Source organism: Dermacentor andersoni, chromosome 1 (genome assembly GCF_023375885.2).
Source record: "Dermacentor andersoni chromosome 1, qqDerAnde1_hic_scaffold, whole genome shotgun sequence".
In the NCBI taxonomy this organism is placed as follows: Eukaryota; Metazoa; Arthropoda; class Arachnida; order Ixodida; family Ixodidae; genus Dermacentor; species Dermacentor andersoni.
In genome coordinates, this window is record NC_092814.1 from 108,036,972 (window position 1) to 108,062,722 (window position 25,751).

At 46.5% G+C, this 25,751-nt stretch overlaps 1 protein-coding gene across 1 annotated transcript in view; it reads right to left on the minus strand.

The window, feature by feature from the left end:
- LOC126545595 (dopamine receptor 2-like) overlaps positions 1-22,387 on the minus strand; it is a 201,079-nt gene extending 178,692 nt beyond the window's left edge. The window contains exon 1 of the mRNA XM_050193514.3: positions 21,827-22,387. The gene's annotated coding sequence lies outside the window, so the exon portion shown is untranslated. The remainder of the gene's footprint in view (positions 1-21,826) is intronic.
- Positions 22,388-25,751: the final 3,364 nt, after the last annotated feature.

The window sequence follows — 25,751 nt, forward strand, 5'->3', positions numbered from 1 at the left end:
TGAGAGGCACATTCGCGGAAATGTTCTTACACTATAAATGCCATAAAGTGCAGTCGCGAGTTAATCTTGATGTAGCACATGTCATTAGCGAACGGAGGATGTCAGTGAGAGAGAGAGAGAGAGAGAGATGAACCCTAACACGAAACTCCAGCCCGGGTCCACCAGTGGCAAACAGCACGTCGACACTAGCGGTAAAAACGCGCCTTTTGTGCCTTTTAAGCTAGTTTCATGCCGCTCGCCGCGGACTGGGCCGACCAATGAGCGGGGGAGAGAGCTGCTGGTTCTCTAAAGGAAGAGACGCCGTGAGGAGCTACAACTGTCTCACAGCATCTCTCATCCCAGTTGCAGTCATTTCAGGTGAAGGCAAGTCAAGGCACCTGATAGCCATGGCAGCAAACCCGCCTGCAATTGTGGTCATTCCAAATGCTGGCGCGTTTTGCCGTTAGCCGCTCGCCGCCCGCGGTTAGCCACTAGTGTGGCCGTGCCTGTAGGGACTTTGTGAATTCGGCCACTGAACGCGATCGGTGCGTTTCGTCTTTGAATTATAGGCAGTGCAGTAAGATAAAAAAAATAATACTGGTGCAGAGGTCACAAAGCTTTTCGTTTGTAAGTGCTGTTTACTATTGGTCAGTCGTCTTCGCTGACGGTATTTCGAACATCACGATTGGCTGGTATTTGCTCTTACCTACAGCTCTAGCGCAATAAATCTGGGCTGAATAGGTCCATGGGTGAGAATCCAAAGAGCTTTTCATGCGTAATTGTTGTCTCTTATGGCCGGCCGCATTCACTAATAAATCTTCGCTTTGCATTATGGGCGACACTGCAACTTTTCTTATTTTTTCGCCCTATTGCGAACGTGATGCTGATGATGGTGAGATTGCCTAATAAGGACGCCAACTTGATGCATGACGACGTCTGCTTAAAGAAAATGACTGATGGACACCGCCAACCCATTTTAGAATCTCGTTGGAACCACTTACAGGGATGACATCAAATCAAACGCTCAGCACCGAAACGCAAACACTTGGCTGTTACAGCAACCATGGAGTGTTTAAGTTCCCGGCCACCATTTGAAACAACAACATGGTTTAGAACTTGACTAACATAATTAAACTTCATGCGGGCTAAAAGAACCACCAAATTTATCCTTGTGGTCTCTATTGCGTCGAACAATGTAAACGTGGTTGACTTAGGGGTTGTTTTTTCTTTCTCTCTCTCTCTCTCTCTCTCTCTGTGTGTTTTGCGAGTGTTTATCACTGTCGACTTGGTTATTTGTTTTATATTTCTCTGTGTCTCCAACGCGACGCTTATACTGCTTGCCCTACTTCACCACGTATAGCGTCTTCATCGCTACATTTAACGTTTAGGTGGCTTCACATTGCTGCGCGACGATAAGCAGGGCGGAAAGTGCGACCCACCTCGAGCCTGGCACATAGGCGATCCATATAATGCACACCCCAGTCCGTTTTAATACGCCAGTTGCTCACAAGAGTGCGGGAAATTTACGAGTGGCACGATTGAATCACCTAATTGCCGCCATGTTTCTCCTGACAGGGAGTGCGAAGTAGGCTGTGTGCTCGTGTCCTGAAGACACAGTGTAAATTGCGTTAGCAGGGCTCGTTTCTTCTACATTCTTTGTCTAGGAAGGAAGAACAATGAATTCGCTGCATTCGATTATTCTACTTGCGATTCGGTCGTTGATGCGTGAATAACGCGGGAGCTTACTATAGCAGAATAAGTTTGCGGTGAAAGCATACCCTTATCTTCGGAATCTCCGGCTTGCCGGATGGCAAGCCGAAGATACCACCTCAGTCCAAGGACTTCGAGCCGCCTCCTGAGGCCACCACAACCAAAACCGCCGGATCGTTTTTTTAATAAAGTTTATTTTCTTCTTTTTTTACAATCGAAACTGGGCTGCTTTTCTCGTGCTGCTGCTCGGGAATCAGAAAAGATTACCAGTCGACTGCGATTTCCCAGTTCAAATACATGACTAGAGAAGAAATGCTCGCGTTAAGCCACTGCTTGCAGATGTCGATAGGATTTGTTGCAACATTTTTTTTATTTTCGCAATAAAAAATGAACAAGGATCGTGAAGTTGCAAAAGAATTAGAATGCCAACTAATGAAAGCTTTCTATCTCGGAGACAAAAACAAACAGAGAAATACCGTTCAAATTAATTGTACAAAACAGAATATTTCTAGCAGATCCCGTCTGTATAAGCTATAGCGCACGACCAATGAATTCTCGCCGTTCTCTAGGATACCTGTAAAGAATTTCGCGGATTTCTCTAATATATCTTGCCGAAATCTCTCAGAGCTTTCACAGGTTCGAAAGCTGCCCAGTGAGCGTTCTAATTACCGGCCCTTCACATCTTTGTATTTATCCGAGCTCCCAGTTGGTCACTGGACGAATGTTTAACACTGCGGTTGATGTCAGTCGTACCCCGTGGTTAACCCGACTCTCTCAAACCGAAACAGTCGATTGCTGAAGAAAACCATACCAATGTAAGAAACACCTCCAGGGGCGCCGGAGCCACACTATGGGTGTGTTCCAATTCTGGCCAGCATCGGATACACTCCACGTAGACAGCTAAGGAGACAGCCGAGACAGCTTCGAGGCAGTGTAATGGAACGCGTTCCGAACCGTCTGAAAGACATGTGAAAGAAGCTTCTGCGACATGACGCCACCTCACCGCGACAAGAAAGAGTTGAGAAAACCATGCATTATTTCTGTATTTTATGTCTTTGTCCCGGCGAATCTATGAAAAACACGATCTGACTTACATTAAGGGCGCAGGAAAGCATGTCTACGGTTTCTTGTGCGCAGACGACCTTCCTGTCGGCTTTCCAAGCGTCCTGCTCAGCCGCCATCTTGTTTGGGCAGGAAAGTAGCCTGCATCGTTATCGACTTGGATGCTGTCTTCGCGAAGCCGTCTACTCTGACGTCTTCGTGAGAACTCGAACGAGACTTAAGATGGCCGCTGTCCGTTTAGCCATCTACTTTGCCGTCTACGGCGACTATTGGAACACAGCCTATGCTGTCAGTCTGGCGCCACATTGTTTGCGGATATAGTCCGGCGTTTCCGGCGTACCATGCAGGAAGCGCTCGGCACCGTCGGATTCGCCAGCCGGCGACGCCAGGAGCGCCGAAAACTTGCTCTTTGTTCAGCATGCCCAGCGTGGCCCGCAGCAGCGCGGCGACGGGCTGTTGCCACAGCGCACGCGAGGAAGCGCACGGCGGGAGAGCGCTTTTTCACTCGGCGCCAGGCGCAAACTCAGCGCGCACCCTGCACTGCCCCCGAATTGTAGGCACGAAGCGCAATGTACTTCTCGCTGGTGCTGCCGACAGGCCAAGATGGGATAGGTTCTTTACAGTACGGTACAGTAGGGTCTGCTCTATGTTCCGCCTAGCCATGGACATAAACTGTCCCATAACCTCAGAATGGATATGTTACAATAATAATAAAAATGGCGGTAACAATGTGTGATTATCAATTGGTCTGCGACCGCTAAAGCGACATCCCCATTCCCCTCACCCACACTGCGCGCCGGCTCGCTCCGCTCTTCCTGCTAGGCGTTGAGGTGAAGCATAACAAATAGGAACGTGCACTGCAGAAGCTAAGGCGAGAAAATGACATACATATATGTAGAATAGGCACGTCTACGTTGCTAGGCGACCCCTGACAGGGCGGCGCATATGCAGAGCGGACCCTTCTCGAGCGTACTATAAGGAACCTTTCCCGGACAACCTAGCGGACTATGTACTGTGCTTAAGGGGACTGTGCACTGTACTTAAAGTAGCAAATGTTCTCTTCGGAGGGCATCAAAGTGCGTCGAAAGCTGCCGGTAACGCTGGCTGCGATGGCCTCGTGCGCGACCGATGGCAGCGCTGCGAACCGGATTACGCTGACGTCACCTGAGAGATTCGCCTTTGTTGTCTGCTATGCTACGGCTAGAATAGCTGCATTTTCATTCATTTACTCACGCTCTGACTGCATGCTTGCGTAGCACAGCCCTCTCTAACAGTAACTGTATTTTTCAAGGCAAGGTTTTTCTTTTTGCTGACTTCAAACGCCAGTATTAGGCAAACAACAAACGTCATATATTTCATTCATATTCCATATAACGACAGCCGTCGGGGTCAGAGACATCATCTCGTGACTAAGTCATAAACATCAAGCCGAGTGAGTAAACGAGAGCCTACGCAGCTTTGGAAGCGAATCACAATCTCAGATCTCATTAGCAAAACTTCGCGACGAACACGCAGCACTGATGTTGAACGCAAATTTCATATTTCGCTCATAATTCTATTCACCTTATGCTGCATGTATAAAATTTTGCCGACAAGAAATATCTTGTTATTTCTCTGACAAGCGCCTTATCTAGCGCATTAGTTGCGTCACGCTTCACCTTTCGCAATCGTTGAGCAGGCCTTACACTATTTTCTTGCAAATAAACCTAATTACTTGATTTCACAGCAAAAATTTATGTTTATTTAGGTTAGCATGATTGAACTATTTCTGCTCATCATACTTTCAGACGACAGAAAACCATTCGGAAACCTGCATTTTATCTGCATGAAAACAAAAAATGTTGTTATAAAAAGAAAACATAGAAAGGTCGATCTTCAAGGCCCTAGTGGTGCGTAGAACATTTCGTTGCGTCTGTGTGCAGTCGCCCTATTTCCCTCGTCTGTTAATCGCTCCAGCTCCTTATTCGGTGAGGAACCAGCAAACTCAAACTTCTCAGCGTTGTTGTCTTAGTCTGACACACGTGCGACGTCCTTACAGAACAAAATATATTGAAAACGATTATCTGAGGAGAGGTTGTTGCCTGTTCTTGTTTCGCCACAACTAGTTCTCATCGCTGGAAGAACCTCGCTGGTGAACTGTGTCCGCTACTCATGGCAGGAGCAAAGAAAGAAGAGTCGGGATACACTGAGCAGACTAACGTTCAGTGGTCGAGCGGAGTCATGTTGGAAGTAATCAAGTTTAGTTGTCTTGTGCAGGTCCACACTGCATGCCACACAATACTACATAACTCTGTATGCTTTGTCCACTAATCTTGTCCGCCCTTCTACAAGGCGTCCCAGACATTGCACAACTATACTGCTAACCTGTGTATGTGTGGTCGGCGTCACGGCTTGAAATGCAGACGACAGCGCTTCGATGCGAGTTTCGTCATTTTTATGGTATTGAAACCAACCCTATAAGTTCAATGAATTGATAATATACTATCCGCGTACATCACTTTTTATTTTCTTTTGGAGAAGTGTAAATGTTTCCTGTAGTAAGTAAAAGACACACAAAATTTCACGCAATCCTAGGATCTCACACTGAACCATGTGCACACAATTTCACATCAAATGCACATGAAAGTGGTCAACGTGTCTTGATTCCGCTTTCACGAACAGACGCCGCGGCTGGGCTGCGATTGATGTCCCGTGAATGTACTTTGCCCCTGTGGGACTCGAACGTTTTCACCATGTGTCATTTGCGTTCGTTATCTCTGGAAACGGATGGACCAACCGCCTGGGTTACCAAGACGTGAACAGACCATGCTTTACCGTCTGTGGCTAGGCGTTGCACTTACGAACTCGTAAGCATTCCTTATTGGAATGGCCAACAGCTAGCCCCACGTGCGACAGATGCAACATCGATGAGACGCTCGCACATATTATCTGTGTCTGCCCGCGATATAGTGCCCAGAGATAAGTGATTTGCAGAGTACTGGACCAGTCGGACAATCGTACACTATCAGAACTAAAAGCTTTAGGTCAGTACTCCCAAATAACATCCGCGCTGAAGGCCTTATACCCCAGTCACACGGGCACTTTCAAAGTCCTTTGAACCAAAGATTCGTTACTTCAAGGGAGAATGCGCACTGTCAAGCAGGCACAGCAAAGGAGCCCTACTGGAAGAGAGCTTTGAGTCAAAGGAGTGCGCGTTCGTCCTTTGAAACCTCGAGGGAATACTCTCGCGCCTAGAGGGCGTCCGACAGCAGAAAATAATATCTCCAAAAATATGGAAGTTAAATATTTACCTCTTCAGAACAAGCTTATAAGTACTGAATACTATTACTAAAGTACTCAAAACTTTCGGGACACCCGCAATCTCCATCATGAATGCGCCGGTATAGCGCCGGCACGGCCTGTCGCCAGCAGCAACATCGACACAACATGGGTACCATGCGGAACCATGTGCGATTTGGTTCTTTGGTTAGCGGCTGCTAAGCATCCCAGTCCTCTCGACATTTTTCTGCGCGTCTTCTGCCCTCGTCACTTTTGTGTCGTAGCGCACCTTCACAATCGTTGCGTTGAAAAAAAAAAAAAAAAACAAGGCGAGAACACTAAAGGGCAACAACAAATAATTGACGCCAACATGCGGTGTACGAAGCGGTACACATGGTGGCCATCATTACAATAAACACATCTGTATTTGTTAACGTAATGCCTTTACTACGTGTGCATTTTGTTTTGATGTTTCTATGTATTAGAAAAAATAAATATTGCTGAAAAAGAAAACATGACATAAATTTATTATAATACGCATTTGGGCCATATATTTTTCTTACTTTTGAGGCCATGGCAGCGCTAAGGATACGTTGCGGTTTCTGTTAAAAGCTTCAACGGAGAACATCCAGGGAGACCGCGTAGCAACGACACATATCCCTTGAACTAATGTGCCTTTGAAAGCTCAATGCTCCTTAACTTCGAAGGACCTGTGGCATGCTCGTGTGAATAGGGTATTACTCGCGTTATTAAGGTTCCTGCGGTCTACGGGGCTTCACGATAGACTTTAAGAACGCCGCCCCCTACCGCTCTGTAGTGTACGCGGTTTGTTCGTGCTCGTTTCTCTTTCTCTCTGTCGATCTCCCCCTTCCACTCTCTTTCTCATTTTATCCCCCTTAATCATTCCCCCCTTGCAGGGTAGCCAACCAGAACTACCTCTGGTTAACCTCCCTGTCTTTCTATGCATCCTTTTTTTTTTCTCTCTCCCTCTGTTCTCGCAATTTCTTTGTGGTTTCTGAGCAGGCTTGGCTTGCATCGTTGCAGACCGTTTCAAGCTGAACATGCATCACTTACCTAATTCCACATTTCGCGCTAATGCCGCAGTCTAGCAAAACATGGAATTTCGCTGCAATGTCGCTAATGCAGTGTATGCGTTAATGCACCGCAGAGACTACATAATTTCTTGAGAATAGCAGCAAACGTCTTTCGTGATATGGTTAAAGCGTTAGGTGGCAACAATACTGAAATATGTGTGACCAACGCAGCATGCGCCCGATCATGCAGGGTACGCTGAAAACAGACAAACATTACTGCCGCCCAGACACGGCAGCTTATGGCTAAATGCTGCCCTTCATCGTCAAAAAATGGCCGACAAGTCAGTGTGCGAGTGGCAAAACCACCAATCAGTCTAGACGAAATCAATGCCGCTTACGCACCTGTAAGACTGATGGCTAACAGACGGCACCAGGAGCAATTCGCGGTTCCGACAACTACACCGCTCGATTTCACAGGGAATATTATTCCGGAATATTCCGTGAATAGTGACATTTCAAAAACCATAGCAGAGTAGGTTGGCTGACCGCGTCAAAAGGCCTTCATGTAGCAAGCAAGCGCATGGTATCGGAGTCCAGCTGACGTCGCACGCAAGAAGGTGCCACTCAAAGGCGTCTCCTTTGGAGTCTGAGAAGCGCAGAGAGAAATTAGCTTTGAAGAAAGATTCAAGAACACGGATGGAAACAAATGGCGGCTAAAGTCCACAAATATTTGTACCTCAATAGCGTGGACACAGAAGAAGAAGAAGAAACTTTATTAAAGAATAGTCCGGCAGTTCTTGTTGTGGTGGCCTCAGGTGACGGCTCGAAGTCCTTGGACTCGAGCGGCATCTTCGGCTTGCCGGACGGCCCAGAGCTGGTCTGCCAGCTCTGAACTTCTGATAGCCGCCTCCCAGCGGCAGCGACGCCAAGGGGGAAGGTCCCCGGCGGCTCCCGCATCCGGGGCGGCGTCGGGAAGAAGCGAGCTCGAGCCTTCTCCTACTCTGGCTACGGCCGCGATTATGGACGCGTCGCCAACGGTGCTGGTTTGATTACCGTTGTTGCCGGCACACTCCCAGAGCATGTGTCGCAGCGTTGCTCTCTGGCCGCATGTTTTACACGCGTCTGTTGGATATAAACGCGGATAGCAGTGGTGTAAGATAGCGGGGCTAGGATAAGTGTGTGTCTGGAGCAAGCGTAAAGTTACGGCCTCGTTCCTGTTCAATTTATCGTGCGGTGGCAGGAATGTGCGTCTTTCGAGTCTGTAGTGTTGGGTGAGGTCTCTGAACGTGGTTAGGCGATCGCCCCACGCCTAGTGTGTTTCTTGCTGCTGTGTTTCTGTTGTAGTGTTCCGATCCGGCAGATCCGATGCCCCGCTCTCGGGGGCGGAGGCGGCCACATAATCAGCGGCGGCTCGGCGTGTGAGATCTCGAGCCGCGGCGTGGGCCGCCTCGTTGCCCGCGAGCGGAACATCGATGTGTGCCAGGGTCCAGAGGAGGAAGACCGTAGAATTTTGGGGTTGCGAGGGCGATGACGAGTCGCCGTCGTCAGAAATTTGGAGTATGCGGGCCGCTTCCCGCGAGACACGACCGCGCGCGAAGCCGCTGATTGCCGCCTGCGAGTCGCTGATCACGATCGCAGCGTTCGGCACCGCGACGAGTGCTAGGGCTATCGCGGCTTCATCGGCCGCCTCCGTGTGTCCCGTGGTCACCGTGGCGCTCGCGAGGCACTTACCCGAGCGGTCTACAACCGCTATCGCGTGTGCGCTTCTCCCTCCTCCATATCGAGCCGCGTCTACGTACACCGCCTCGTTGCTGTTACCAAACTTCTTCTGAAGGTCGCTTGCTCGTTTGTTGCGTCTCTCGGCGTGGTGCGTCGGGCGCATGTTCTTGGGAAGCGGCGGGATGATCAGGCGGTCGCGAACAGAGGCGGGAACCACCGTCTTTTCTCCATGCTGAGTGTGGTACGCGATGCTGAGCGACTCGAGGATGCATCGACCTGCCTTTGACCTCGATAATCGTTCGTATTGCGCAATTTCGTGCGCCTCGATTAACTCGTTAACGGAGTTGTGAACTCCGAGCTCTAGAAACCTGTCGGCGCTCGCGTTGAGTGGAACGCCGACCGCCCTCTTGAAAGCCTTTTGGATCATGCATTCGACTGTTTTTTTTTCGGACCCGATCCACCTCAGGTAGGGGGCAACATACGTTATGCGGCTTATCGCGAACGCCTCCACGAGACGGATCGCGCACTCTTCACGCATACCATTGCGTCTATTCGTGATGCGACGCAAGAGTTGGATCGTGTCATCTACCGAACGACGAAGTATTCGCACCATCTCTCCGTTATGGCCATTTGCCTGCAGGTGTAACCCAAGGATTCTAATTTTCTCTACGTGTGGTACGGGAGTACCATCTGCCAATGTAATGCGTATTTTGGAATATTCCCGTTCCTCTTCGCGCAGGGTTTTACGACTTCTCCTTGTGAGTTTGTGGAGTAAGAGTTTGGACTTGGTAGCGGAGCACTTGAGGCCCGTTCCACGCAAGTAATTCTGAACCGCATCTACTCCTGCCTGTAGCGTTCGCTCGACGTGACCGTCCCATCCTCCCCCGGGAACCCAGAGGGTGATGTCATCCGCGTAGAGACTGTGATGTAATCCTTCTATTTCTGTTAATTTTTCGGGTAGACCAAGTAGAACTAAATTAAAGAGTAATGGGATTATGACGGATCCTTGTGGCGTGCCGCACGGATCCGTCTCATATTCCGGCGATTCATCGTCGCCGACGACGACGCATGCGCGCCTGCCCGCGATGAAATCTCTAACGTAATTATACATTCTTTGGTATAGTCCTAATGTTCTAATTGTTTTTAAGATCGCTTCGTGCTTAACGTTGTCAAAGGCCTTTTTAATATCTAAGCCTAGAATTGCCTTAGCGGAGCTGGTAGTGGTCGTCTACGATCTGGTGTTTACGCTGAAGCTATACGTCATTTGCGGAGAGGTTGCGGCGGAATCCTAGCATGGTGTGCGGAAACGCGTCATGATCTTCGAGAAAGTCGGTCACGCGGGTGAGAACTGCGTGTTCCATGACTTTGCCGACGCAAGACGAAAGCGAAATCGGTCTTAGATTATCGAGCGTAACTTGCTTGCCAGGTTTAAGAATCATGATAACGCGGGCCCGTTTCCACGCTTCGGGAAGGGAACCCTCTCGCCAGCACTCATTGATGTAGGCCGCGAGTCGGGAGATTGACTCGTCGTCTAGGTTGCGGAGAGTCTTGTTGGTAACCCGGTCCGGGCCGGGCGCCGATCGAGTGTTGAGTTCGAACAGGACTATCCAAATTTCCGATTCGCTCAATTCCGGGTCCAGTTTCTCGTTTGTGACGCCGTCGTACTCGGCGTGCTGGATGCTTTCGGCCTTCTTAAAGTAACGGTCACGTATTGCGTCGAGGAAGTTATCGCCTTTATAATCTCTTACTAGTCTACGAGTCTTGTGGCCTTGAGCGGCCCGAGTCTCCTCCGGATCTAATAGGTGTCTAAAAAGGCGCCAAGCGCTCGCCCCGGTCATCTGCCTCTCGAGGCAGTTGCACGTGTCTTCCCATTGTGCCCTGCATACCTGAAGTGCGTGTTCTTCGATGCCTCTGTCTAACTGTGCTATGCGTTTGCGCAACGCCTTATTATGTCTTTGGCATTTCCAATATCTTTAGGAGGGCTCGCTTTGCTTCCCACATGTGTAGGTGCCTGCTGTCAATTATTTCGAGGTTCGCCTCGGGCGGAACGTCGCTCGTTGCTGCGCCTACGTCCCTTCTGAGCGTCTCGGTCCACTCGTCTATGTCCGTAATCGGCTCGTCGCCTCGCCCCGCTTCTTCTCGCTTCTTGCGGAACGTGTCCCACTTCACGAGTTTGAGCTTACGACCTTTGCCCTCAGGGTTAGTACCACACCGCTCGGGCCCGTGCCTATCGTGATATCGATCAGCGCATGGTCGCTCCCCAAATCTTCCTGCGTATTTTGCCAGTGCGCTGTTGTTACATTCGAAACGAACGCAAGGTCTGGTAACGTATCGGCACTCACGCTGTTCCCTCTACGTGTATGATCGGCGGGATTCGCGATCAGTGCAAGCCTTTGGTCTTGCGAGTCTTCCCAAAGGCGTTTGCCCTTGGGTGTTTCTCGGGTGTAGCCCCAGGCTCCGTGGGGCGCGTTAAAGTCGCCCGCAACAAGTGGACACTGAATGGAGAAAAATTTACATAGAGTTGGCAGCCCAGTACAGGGTAATTGAAAGTGCAAACAGACAACCAGGAGTCATGAAAAAGAAAGGGAGCGATATCGAGACAGTTAATTGAATGCAAAGGATGAAAAAAAAAATACAATGGTGGTATACAAGAATGGCAAGAAAAATAGTTGAGAGCAAAATCTTTACGAAAAAAAAAAAGTTCGGCAGGTGTTACACTCTTGGGGCGCAAGAAGGCGAAAGCCTGCTGCTGCACATTTTGTAATACATGAAATTATACAATCGCGGTTAGACTTGTTTGTAAGACGTATTGGTAATGCATTAAGTTATACAATCCGGGCTAAACTTCTAGCAATTAAGACATAACGAGCCGCGATGGGAAGTGCACGTGTGGCACTAAGGCGCAGCGGCACGCGCTTCTTCCGAAGTGGCGTACTTGCGCGGCCGTGCTCGCGAGCCGCAAGAGCGTTGACGCTCCTCCATCGCTCGCCGCCGACAACCGCCGCCGCCGCTCCGACTGTGACGTCAATGCGCACAGCGCACGCGCCCACTTTTCTGCTCAACACCACCTCGCGCGAGAGCAATTACTAAACTTAAAATTGGGCAGACACTTAAGACTGCTAACGTGTGGGAATGCGAACTCATTACAGCTGTTGTAGACCTCGGAACGTTACCAAGGTGCTGATTTTATACAACCATGACGTGGCGCCACCTCTTACGCGCCGTCACGTGCGCCGCCCAATGACGCTTGACATTAGTCACTAATGACACTAGTCGGCGAGATGGCTGCGACGTGACGTGTGGTTCGATTCCCAACCAGACCGAAATGTACCAAATTTTATTTTCAAAGCCAATAGTTTACGTTGTTTACGGGAACCTCCATGAAATACGTGACATCAATCCAAGCATTTTCTGAAGCGTTTTTATTTTTTTGCGGCGTCGGCCACTTTTCATCAAGGTGCAGTTTCGCCAATGTCACCGCCAAGATAAGACACCTAAGGCTTGCGTCTTTGAAATCCGCCTCAGTTCCACCCTATAAAAGTAGACGTCCAGCGAAGCTGGGGCGGACGTTAAACAAAGACCACCACGACAAGCTACGTACGTCACACGCGCACGCGCCTGTGCGGAAGTGCAGCATATATCCTCATTTTTCTAGGCCGTCCGCCAAGCGCAAGACCCTTATTGTACTAAATTGATGTTTAAAGTAAATTGCGTCGGAACACTTTTATTTCCGGCGGATGTTTATTGGTATATACGGGAAAACAGAAATCTGTTACGCGGAAATCGAAAGACAATGCCCCTTTTCCAGGCTGCCATTGAGGTATGTCTTAGTGGAAGTGGCCGCTAGGTGGCGGTATCGTTAGCACAGCACATATCATTCGCACCAGGGGATCAGAAAAGTTGGGTGTGGTAGTTCATAGTGTTTTTTTTTTTATTGTTTAACCTAGGTAGAACATTTGCAGTATAATAGCAAGATCTTGGTGGCGCAACCCACCGCCCCGTTCCAAAGAGGACGCTCATAACATACATCCATCCATCCATCCATACATCGTCATTCTTGGAGGCCCTTCGCTTAGCGCAAGTGCGTTATTCAACCAATTTAATTTCTCAAAATTCCTAAAGTACAATTTACACACAAGCTGCAGACATGATAGCATCGGATTGTAATTCAAATATACGAGAGAACATAATTCTGTTTCACGGAAACTCAAACAGAACCCCCTTTTCCAGCTGCCGTTCTTGGGTGAGCACGCCACGCAAAATCCCGACCAACTACACGCTAACAGCTTCGCTGTAAAACACAGAACGCAGTGCCTTGCTATTTGAGACCCGAGTGGGTTGCCCAAGGACCAAATCATACCGGAGCAAATATTCGCAGTAAGATGTTTAGAACGGTTAGATATATTCATAGATAGAAACAAACAAACATAGATACATTCGTACATACATCCCCCGGAAAGAGAGAGAGAGAGAGAAGAATACAGGAAGGCAGGGATGTTAACCAGTCAATAGTCTGGTTGGCTACCCTACACTGGGGGATGGGAGAAGGGGAAGAGAAAGAAGGGAGAGAGAAGGTGTAGGTACGTGTACGGACAGCACTTCAGTTAAAGTCCCTCGAGCAAACCAGAAGTTCTGAGAAAACACAAAAGTGCCTTCACTGCCTTCTGAGCCGATGATCGGTCGGGACGGTGCTCTAATATTGTCTATTCACTCAGAGGACGATCATCTAGTTTCCTCAATGTGTCGGACAAATACTGTCTTTGCGCTTGAAATTGAGGACAATGGCACAATAAGTGGTCAATGTTCTCCTCGCATCCGCAAACATCACATGCAGGACTATCAGCCATTCCAATTAGTGCTGAGTAGGCATTCGTGAAGGCCACTCCAAGCCATAACCGACATAGAAGAGACGCTTCTCGCCGGTGCACACCGGCTGGAGGTCTGAGTTGAAGTGACGGGTTTAGTCTGTGCAGTCTTGTGTGCCTTGTATGTACGGTATTCCACTCTGCTAAGGAGATCGTGCGTGCCAGAATGCCAAGAATCCCCCGGAAAGTGCCTGAAGTACCCTAAGGCATCTAACGCATAAAAATCAGGGAAGAGATTGATAAGACGAGCTCCGTTACTGCCGTAGGTAACAATACAAGGCAGATATAGACGTCTCTCTCCTTCTTTCTTTCTGAGAAAGAGGAAAGAAAAACCGAACAAGCACATATTTATGCTTTACCGGTCAAAACAGAAAAGCGACTTGATTGTACATACGTGTAATCGGTGACCGTCAAGGATTTTAGACATCGTGAGAACTTTCGTATTCTTCAGCTAGCAGTCCTCTTGTTTTTTTTTTTTTTTTGTGTGTAAAAGCTTGAGTTGAAGTTCCACACTCCAGTAGGTGGGTATTTATTTTTTTGTGAAGTTAATGGTTGGTCTCCGTAGTCGGTGCGTGATCAAGGTTTCTACATTAAGCTCCTGCGTAGTCCGCACGGGGTTTGTTTCATATAATATGTGTCCAATAAAAGTGATGTATTTATGCGACACTGACTTAGTATCTCCAAACACAGTTTGTGTCGGTATAGTTGCTTGATAGGCAATATATTTTTTACCTTTTAAAATGTGGTCCTCTGAACTGTTCGAAATTGCAGGTGCTGCGCACTTTTGAAAAAATTAGAAGGGAATTACGGTTTCTGTGGGTCGTCGTTAGCCGCACCAAGAAACATTATGTTAGGCCTGAATGCACTAGAGCATCCTAAATGTCAAATTTAACATTCGATAATAAGAGAAATATTAATAATAAGAGAAGTTTCAATAGTAAGAAAAACGATTAAGGTGATGTAGGCAAAATGCTCGACTAATAAACATGTATACATTACCTGATGAGCTCAAGCAAGCTAGGTGACTATTCGTCACCGCCCAGTTTCGAAGGGAATGCCGCTAAATGATCATCGTTATCGCGGGGTTATATTTTCACAAGCGTAGCGTAACTACGCTGCGGGCGACCACGCGCGCGCGTTGCGCTGGACTACATCCGCGCCTCATACGCGGCTACAATAGCGATCCGATGCTGCGCCTGCTGTGGTAACCTGCAGAACAAGGGTAGGTAGTGATCGCAATGCGCGTATCGAGTCCAGAAGCTAGGAAACAATAGAAAATGAGAGGAGGGCGGACAGCAAGTACGAACAAGTATCAGGCCGTGAACAACCATATCGCGCTCTTGATTTGATTTTGATGCTTCTCATCTTGAGCATGAGGGAAGCACTAAAGCCCTGTGTGATGTTATTGGGGCCGGATCACTCCAGAAAAAGGGAGAAGCAGCACGCGAAAGCACAAACACACATCAGACTTGTATTGACGTACACAACACAGATAACGGCACATACACGTGACAGTTTCCCAAAATGCCTCATAGACGACATGCACTATATCTATGGATCGGTGGATTATGATTGGCCTACAGTTCCGGCGGAAGCGTGTGTCGCCGTGTCTGAGACCTCGTGGAACCGATGCTGGCCAGCGGGGTCGGACAGCAATGTCGGCCGGCGGGTCGGACAGCTGGGTCGGACGGCAGGGTCGGACGGCTGGGTCAGACAGCCGGGTTGGACGGCCGGGTTGGACCGCCGGGTCGGACGGCCGGGTCGGACGGCCGGGTCGGACCGCCTCGCGGGGCTCAGGTAGCCGGCCGCCGTCACCGGGTCGCGTCCACAGCTGGTGGGGTAGCCCTGTGGCCGCTCACCCGAACGCTCGACCGCCCCGGTTCAGGACCGCCAGCCCTTCTGGACCAGTGCCCAGCGGAAGAGCGGGGCGAGGTAACCTCCCAGCGGGCGACAGCGTTGACTCGGGTGTGGCGTATTGGCGCGGGCGGCGATAGCTCCTATGGGCCAGACGCCCAGCGAGGAAGCTGTATTTCGTCTAACGCCGAACCTCACGCACTCTCACGCCACGGGCCACGGGCCACACCCCCTCGCGCCACGCTTTTTGAGGCGCCACTGCCGCCGCTCCCAAATTGGTGTCGATGATGATGATGACTCTCTTGTGGGTATTTGCCAAGATTCGCTGTTTTCTTCGCCCCCGCACGGCGCACTGTCTTCGTACGTTTAGGTTTCGCACTCCCGCATACCACATATTATGACACCCTTTCTGCAATTAGAATAAACTCGGGGTTGCGCTTCTAAATTTAAAAGTGCAAGTCCGTCATTTAATTTGTGTAACATGCTTTTATCTAACCGACATAGTAAGGCACTGAATACTTTAAATCTGGGCAAAATGCATGTCTCTTTGATACAGAGCCTCACTAGTTGAACCCGCGCAATGGTCTTATGATTGATAGTCGCGCTCTAATCGTCCATCCTCAGGCTGTTCCTGGCGTACAGTTCTCGGCATCTACGAGATTCCGATTTACGACAACACACCTACCCTACCCACTGGACTTTTTTACTAGACCGCAGTATGCTTGACAGATGTACAGTGCTCACGGAATGAAACGCGTCAATTTAGGGCTAAGTAATGCGCATACTTTCGGTTCAACCGGCTGCAGTTCGTGTCACATCGACGTAATTTTGGCGCGTACACTTACATCGGAGCCCTCGTCACCTTTGGTGACCGAATTCCTAGCGACATGACATTGTGCTCTCGCGTACTTTGCACATATGTAGGGTTGTACTAAATGCTCATTGTCCTATTTCAATGCGTGAGCACTGTACAGCGTCTCGACAATGGTTGGGAGCGTCTTTTTTCATTGTTGTTAGTGTAGTTTAGAGCTGTATGATCATATCTTTCTATACTTATGATGGCTAAAACCAAGAACAGTGCTCCTCTGAAGCACAAGTCAATGGACCCGAATAATATAGTAGAGTGTGTACAGCTACACCGACAATTTAGCACTTATAATAAAAATTAAGTATATTAAACAGGCCTATAATTAGGTCTGGCGTTAAAAAATACGTCTACTTGCACAAGGCAGCTGCGCAAAACACTTGGGGAGATCTATTTAGGGTGGCATCCACCAGTTCCTGTCGTATTAAAGCTTGAGAGTTTCTCAGAGCACAAATCACGAATCGTTAGGCCAACTGCATTTTTAAGAAGCCCTAAAGAACCAGAAATGTTGCCCTCGTTTTAAATCTGCGTACCGCAGAATTTAGAGACATCTTGCGAGGCGATAATAAAATTGGGCAAAAAATGTAGGCCGGCAGAGCTGCAAATTATAATTAACCATCGTTAGAAGCTGACGAAAGGGGAAGAGAGAGAGACAGAGAGAACGTTTAATGATATCTGGAGAAGTTAGCATATGGTGACATGCTTTGCATGTCACCATATGTCCAGGTGAGGTGGCAAAGCGAAAGGAGTGAGATAAAAAAAAACACAAAGCACGAATACTAACACATGCACTAACAAATAGACAAAAGGAATAGTTATTTACAGCGTCTCACTAGAGGTCCGTATCCCGCAGGAATGCGCTTGTCCTTGTCGCCCTTTTGTGCCGCGTGTCTACTCTTGCGCTAGTCACTTCAGCATGGAATGCTATAAGCGTTTTAGTACATGGGGCATAGTTGAAATTCCACGGCTACTACCACTGTTTCTCGTCGCATATGAAAGCAGCAGGCGGATCGTGTTCATCTTGTGTGCGCTTTCCGACAGGCAGATGTTTGGGACAGTTGGCACATCGTGAATAAGCTAAAATAGCGCAAAACAAGCGGGACTGAAATAACAGAAGAGGAAACACGAGCGCTATCCGCTGCCACCTTCCAACAGTTAGTCGGAAGGCGGCATCTACTTTTGCACAGAAAACTACTTTTACATATCATGCGGCTTCCAGCTCAACCAAGAAGTAATATTGGATCCATGATGTATTTCTTATGCTACACGAAACGAGCATCTTGCGGAACATTATTCTGTGGTCGGTGACAAAATCGATACTCCAACATAATTTAAACGATGGTATGAGCTGCTTCACAGTCCATTAGGCCTACTGTACGTTCAGTTCGGGCAAATAAAAAAAAAATGTGCTGAAAGGCATTGAGTCATGATGTACACAACTCGGTAAATAGACGTATATGTACATTATGTTACATTTGCAGCATATCATGAAATCCAGGGTTTGACGGATTGCGAACAAGGCTCCCGTGGGGGAGCCGAAACATATTTTAATTTTTCCTTAGAACATTTTTCTTGTACGGTGTTACCTTTTTTGTTTCGTTTTTTCGTCACGTGTATATCATATATGTACTGTAGAATGGGGGGGGGGGGGGGGGTATGTATACGCTACATGTACGAAAGCATCGGTGTGAAAAGCACCGCATGCTCAGAACATTAAATCTTCATAAGACACTGCACTGCATTCACGCTCCAACATCTCCGTATTATGATGTCAGTAAAAATAAAATATTAGAAATGCTAATTATGCTTTGCGCAACATTGGAGCCCGCTCACCTCACGTAACACGGCTCGGCGTTCGCGAGCCAAAGGAACGAATGCAAGAATTAACTTTATTAATCTGCGCATCTGAGACAGTCAGAATCATATGCAGAAACAAATGAAAGCAGCACATTGCGTTACTTCTAGAAGAAAAAGGTAAAGGTCCATGTGCGCCTCATTCGTAAGACGATGATAAGTGGGAAAACAGCTATCAATCAGACAATTTACAAACAATTGCTACGAGGAGAAAGACGACGATAGTAGCACCTGATGTATAACAAAAAAAAAAAAAAACATAAGCATCTATTGGCATGCAAAATAAAATGCGTAAAGGAGACGCTGAATAGAGAAAGAAGAGTAATTTGCAAAACCCCCCCACAAAAAGTAATGCAAGAGAATTGTAAAGTGCAGTAGAAATAAGAAGAGAACAAGGCTAATTGCAGAGGAAGGCAGAACAATCAAAATTTTTAAATTTTCGGCACGTGATAAAGGTAGAGTGATGCTATATAGAGGCCGCGGAACAGCAGAGTGGCGAGATAAACGTTAGTCATTTGTAATCGGCAGTGGAAGATGGAAGTGGAGTTTCAGTTGGAATGAGATCCTGGTCAGACGAGACTAATAACAATTCGATGCGGCGCCATCCGACCACCGGAAAAAAAGATAACATTGAAAGGTTCCGTGCACGGCTGTAGAAAGTGTTAGTGGAACGATCTCTTACGGCATGCAATCAGAAACTTCAGCAACAGTGACAGGGTAGCTGCATATTGTATGAACGCCGCAATGCATGGCAGCTGTTTATGCGATGCTGGTATTCAGATAGGGTCTCAGTTGGGGATGCTGAGAAACCGCTTCGTGCATGAGCAGCGGGGAACTTGAGCGAATGAGAATACCTGGAAGTAGTTGGGATGGCAGGCATGACATAGCCTTCGTAGTCTGGTGTGCCAAGGTCACAAAGAAAGACGGGCAAGAGGGAGCGCGAAACACACTGGCTGGCGCGGTATCCCGTTCAAACAGCTTCCGGTTTTCTGCTCCTTGTAAAGAGTAGGGTTTCTTTAGTTTTGCCTCTTTTCTCTGCGCCTTATGGCGAGAGGGAAGCTGGTGGCTTCAAAAAACGAAGAAGACGGGAAAACGACGACGACGGCCGTCGTCGTAACGAAAAGGACGGACGGACACACAGTTATGATCTCTTAACTACTGTTGCAGTAAAACTACAAAACATTACGTATAATAACGCCTCATGACCCATTTACGAACGTGAATTAAAGGCTATTACTTCAATAAAATGTGATCGTTGGAAGGAATTTAGTTTTTCCAAAACTTGACATATTTTTTCCAAAAACTTATTTTTTCTCAATTTACCTTACCTTTCTTTAAAAATCTATCTATGAGGCGTAATGCTTCGCCGGACAATGAAAGTCGAATATGAGTTACTGCGTGATGTACCTATGTTACTGTGCAACTTTCTATCGCCTATACCTTTCGCAACAAATCGGAGCATGTTATATGACGTTTTCTCGTGTTGTATCCATAAGTGCCCGCCGCACTTTTCCCGTACATTCGCGGCGTCACCATCACCAGCCACCGTAACCGTATAACAACGCCCCGGTCATTTAATATCGTCGTGTCGTCATCGCATCGCTAAATAAATAGACAGTCGAAGAAGAAAATGCACCTTTGCCGCGTTTGGGCCCGGGACCCGTCATTGTCAGCTGTCTCCCCGTAACCTCAAAACGGTATACAGAGATTTTCATGAAGAGGTTTCGGTCTAGGGAAGCCCTCATTCCTGGGGTTACATGCAAATGGGTAGGCTCCACCAAGGCCAATGACAGCTGTTTCAGTCGCGGGCGTAAGTCACGGACATTTACCGCCAGTTGCATAGAGATACGGCTTGGTGATGGCGGCAACTGCCTGCTGATCGAGACCGGTAGCGGAGCTTCAGTATCTAGGGCTGGGTAATTAATCAGTCAACGCTACGATTATTCAACTGCTGTTTTAATCACTAGCTTTTGTGATCGCGAATAGTCGGTTCAAATCACCTGAGCAAAGTCGGGCAACCGTCGTCCCCGCTTCACCTATTGAACAGCACAGAACTGAACCACAGGCCCGACCAAGGAGGCACCTGTGCACAGGTCTATTAGAAGCGAGAACAAAAGACAACGATTCGCGCTGCCCTTCAAGACAGTGGGATAAGTAGTCAAGGGAATATAGGCCCAACTGCAGCTGGACCTATAAGATCGTGTGAATTTGATATGCTTGATATATGCGCTACTAATCAACGACAACTCTCTATTCAAAAAGCAAGGTTTGTTTCTTCTGCGCAGTTCATGTACAAAAATTATTAGTTTCAATTTTTTTCAGCTCACATACATGAATAGACAAATCGGATAAATCGATGAATTATTCGATGAAAGGGTTCCGATTAATCAGGTTAATATTTTCAATCAATACGCAGCCCTGGAGCCCACTATGTCTTTCGCGTCAAATTGCACGGTGCAGAAATACTTTTCCAGTTTGGGGCACAGTACATCTAACCCGTCATAATGCTTGCATGATGAGCACAACGAAAAGTTAACATGACTGCACTATACGTATATAAACGGAATAGGGACTGGTCAAATTGTTAGAACGTATGGGGCCGTCTCGAGCTCCCACTAACGTCACAAGAAACAAAGTGCTCTATCAACGGGTCCTTATAATTGCTCGCATTGCGGGTAAGGCCAAAATGCTTACGACGTCACACGTGGGCCAGCTTTCGACGCATGCTTGCAGTCTATAAAAAGACCCAACTGGGGCTTTAATACCGGATTAATCCCTTATTATGGAATCAGAAGCTCATCTCATTCAGCAACATCGACAGAACTTTTTTCCCCTCCTTTCCTTTCAGCACAGCTGGCAGTTGCTCTAATTCTTGAGGAGGGGGGGGGGGGGGCAGTGCTTCAAATGGCGGCGAGGCGAGAACGGAGTTCTCATTCTCTGTCCGTTCACGCTGAGCATTTCTTTGTGATCACGGACAGTCGCTTATTGTTCGCGCGCCTCGGTGCTCCGTCTTCATCTCTCAAGGGTTCTTTTTTCGCGCCAAAGGAGAGGGCACATGAGAAAGGTAGCCGGTTCCATATCTGTTGGCAGATATTGCGCGACTGTCGGACACCGTCAGCGGTGCTCCGGCGTTTTGTCTTTTTCGCGCGATTCACTGGGGCCTCGTTAGAGGCCCGACCACGCATCGGTCAGTCGAGGGCAAATTCAATAAGACCGGACCGAAGGGTCACGCTAGGCGACTCAGCGTACTTGGGCGCCACTACTCGTAGTACACACGCTGACCACGGCCTGCTGACCATATTGGAATCGCTCTGAAGGGAACCAACGTTGTTTTGCTGAAAATGCACGCAAAAAAGAAAGAAACAGCGTAATGCTCAGCATTCTACGAGTTCTACGCATAGACATGATAGGAAAGAAAGAAACACGGTGGCAATGCACAAAAAAGAAAAAAAGAAAAGAAAACGAAACTACAAAAGCAAGGCAGTACCATATAGGCGACAACCTTCACCATAAGGTGTACAGCGACAGATGTCGCCTAGTGTCCTTTTCTCTTTCTCTGTATTCATTCCATTATTTCACTCATCGCCGAAAATGCCATAAGAGTCGACAACAGCCCTATACCTCACCAAAGTGGATGCTCTTCTTTATGCAGCCGCCTCTGCGGTCTTCTTGCTTGCCGTGGCTTGTGTATACTCAGGTTCTTCTGGAAAAAAAAAAAGAAAAAGAAACAAAGGACAGAGATAGCTTTCACCAAGTACATCCGGCTATTAAAAAAATCACATATAACATACACACTTGCTTCGTTCTTTTCACGTACACATATAAAAGCACACAAAATATCCTTGCGTATGCGCATATTTAGGTTGAAAAAAGGGCTAGCTATAGTTTCTGTGCGACATGACCGCTGCATTTGCGAAAGTAAAAGCTACGAGCGCGCTATTTTTGTCTCATTAAGGTTAAAAGTCACCTCCTCAAACGGCAAGGAGGGCGCAGACATACTAAATGCGCGCACCATTAGTCTGTTTACCGTTCATGCAACGGCGCTGCTTATATATACGCCGTTTCTTGCGCTTCGAGCTTCTTTATTGGTTCACATACTTGTTTACTCTAGCATTCACTGATTTGGGTCACTGAAATCAGTTCAAGACGAAAGCCACTACCAGGTAGGATTGCACGAAGGACAGCAATAGCGCTTTCACTGGCGCTTCGTCGAAAAAATAAGAAACAAATTACGTCTTCGTGGCTTAAGCAAATGTCGGTAATGTGGTAATTTCTGTTCAAGGTACGCGAATATTCAGTATTTTCAGTTCGAATCGAAGAATGTTTGCTGTTCCATTCCTATTCGATTCGGGAATTCACTATTTGATATTGTCGAACATTCGTTAAGGTTCGGTATAAAAAAGATAACTCTAATTAAAGTCTCGGGTCAGAAAGACCGGCGAAAGCGGAGAATGTCCTGGAATATTCTGCTGCAGCGCAACCTGCAGAGAAGCACCAGGGCCCGTACACACAAAAAAATTCCTACGATAGAATTATTCCTAAGAGAACACTCCAGCCAATTCTGAAACTGGATGTATCATTAGCCAAGCTAGGCGGCCGGCCAATGTCAAAGATCACTTACAACCGAAAATTTTTATGGATTCCGCCCCAGTTCCTCAAAGAACGCACAGAGCTGCCAACTTCTGTACAATAACTTCCAGTCATTCAATAAGAATGCCTCGATTATGAATTAGTTGCCTCGATTTAGGCAAAGAAATTTTACATTTCGTCAATCTCATCACGGTTGCACCTCTTTAAATGGACCTCCAGTGCTGCCCTATAAGCTACCCACCCTTACAAAAATGAGTTTAGACTGTCTCTAGAAAGTCTATAGACATTTTATAGACGACCTTGCCTTTCTATAGATTTGGATTTTTGTTGATACAAAGTCTATAGACTGTCTATAGACGAAAGTCGGTAAAGTTTGTATTTCTTTTTGTCTATTCGCAGTCTATAGACAGTCTATAGAAAAACGTCGATACGGTGTTCGTTTCTTTTTTGTCTACTTTCCCACAACAGACACCTATAGAGGACAGTCGATACAGTCTCTATTTATTTTTGTCTATTGTTTGTCTGTAGACTTTCTATAGACAAAGTCGATAAGCTTTCTATTTCTTTTTGTCTATTCGCAGTATATAGACAGTCTATAGAAAAAAGTTGATATGGTGTTTTTTTCTTTTTTGTCTACTTCCTCTCTATACACTACATATAGACGAAAGTCTATGCAGCCTCTATTTATTTTTCTCTATTATTTATCTATAGACTTTCTATAGACTAAAGTTGATAAGAATTCTATTTCTTTTTGTCTATTCGCAGTCTATAGACGGTCTATAGAAAAAAGTCGGTAGAGTGTTTGTTTCTTTTTTCTCTACTTCCCCTCTATAGACTACCTATAGACGAAAGTCTATAAGATTTCTATTTATTTTTGTCTATTCGCAGTCTATAGACGGTCTATAGAAAGAAGTAGATATGGTGTTTGTTTCTTTTTTGTCTCCTGCCCCTCTATAGACTACCTATAGACAAAAGTCGACACAGTCTCTCTTTATTGTTCATTCTTCGTCTTTAGACTGTCTATAGACGAGAGTCGATAGGGTGTATATTTCATTTCTTCTTGTATATTCCCACTCTACGTAGTTCTTCAAACACGCACATGCATACATTCACGTACCACACACACACACACACACACACACACACACACACATATATATATATATATATATATATATATATATATATATATATATATATATATATATATATATATATATATATATATATATATATATATATATACATATATATATATATTGCTGGGCGACCGGCCGCTCGAGTAACATTGCGTGTAATCGCGGGCTTCTTCACGCTCGGAAAAACACTTCTATGGAGCACGCGTTGAACAGAAAACTGTATCGGGAGTTTCTAATGTTCCTTTACAATTTTACCATTGAGAATTTTCATCTAATTACAATAATTGAGAAATTAATTAACACTAATTACCTAATCAGGGGAATGCAAAAAATAATCTGAGTGTCACCAAGCGATGGCAAACAACATTACCTTGGTTCCTCCAGCAACGCAGCATTTGCATACCTTAAAACCTGGCTCAAATTAAGTGAAGCACCCCGTATACTTTGCAATTCGAATTATTTTCCACGGTTTCCTATATCACCGCCGATGAAGGCCATAGGGTGGGACGTCACCAAAGGTCATGTCAACTTGTGCGAACAGCCCGTATACCGATTGTGGTAAGGCGTGAGATGAAGTATAAAACAGCCGATACTGTAAAATTCTTATTGCTTCAGGTTTACAAGGCGTCTATAGATTGACAATAGAAAAACATCGTTAATCTGGGCCCAACCCGTGTACGCTGTAACCAAGCGCCTGCAGGTACCGGTGGATAATACGGAGCTGCGTTTGATATAAGCCACTGAAGTTGTATACAGTTGAGATTGCTGTAGAGCCTATTTGTAGACTTTAGTATACACATAGTGTACACCTCGGCATTTGTTGACCACATCATATGATCTACGGCAATCCCAAGACAGTCTTCACAGTTGTCATAGCATCACTTTTGCGGCAGTAGAATAAAGAAAGCAAAACGCCGATCCAGTTATGATAATAGATGTTATGAACGCCAACTTCAGCTACTAGTGGATTCCAAACATGCATCAAGCTAACAGTGATGAGAGCAAATGATATAGAAAGCTACTATTGAACCGTAATGATAACTCATTGAAGAGTTTTCCCTCACATTGTTGCATTTGCTTTACGTGTGTGTCTCTGTATCCTTGTCTTCCGTGCTGTACTCGTGTGGCCATCAATTACGAACTTGCCCAAGCCCTTCTCAGTTTTATTAAACAAGGGATCCAAGTCTAATACTGCATGTCAAGTGACTGACGTGTTATTCGTTTTATCTAAATATTATGGACTGGCAGTACTTGGCAAGCATTAAACCACAATATTTTTTTATTGCACTTAAGCTGCGGGCGTCATAGATTGCCAGAAAATTTTCATGAAAACAGCCAGAGAAGGCTTGCAAAAAGATCGGGAAATTTTAAAATGGCCACATAGGTATGCTGTCTTGTTATATGTCATACAACGTTTCCAGAATATCTCTCTGTTAAATATATTTTTAAAACGTTTCACCTCATAAAAAGTTGAGGCAAATTGGTTCCATTTATTGAAAAAGAAAAAGAAAGTCAAGCATACTGACAAAGCATTTCTTACTCAATTTGTTTTTTTTTCCGTTAACTAAAAGTCCCGAACCTTGAAACCCTAGAAAAAATTTTCATCTTTAAAAGCACCTTAAATAATTTACTGTGATAGAATTCATTCAAACTCTATTATCAGTTCTGTTTCCTAGGAGGTGCATATCTGTCGTGCCATGACACAAAGTGCTCGTGTGGTATTCGGGTGCTCATGTGGTATACCTAACTTGGAAACCTGTTAGCATGCCCAAGAGGCCTCATTACCTGTAAGAAACTAACTGACCATATCATTACAATCAAT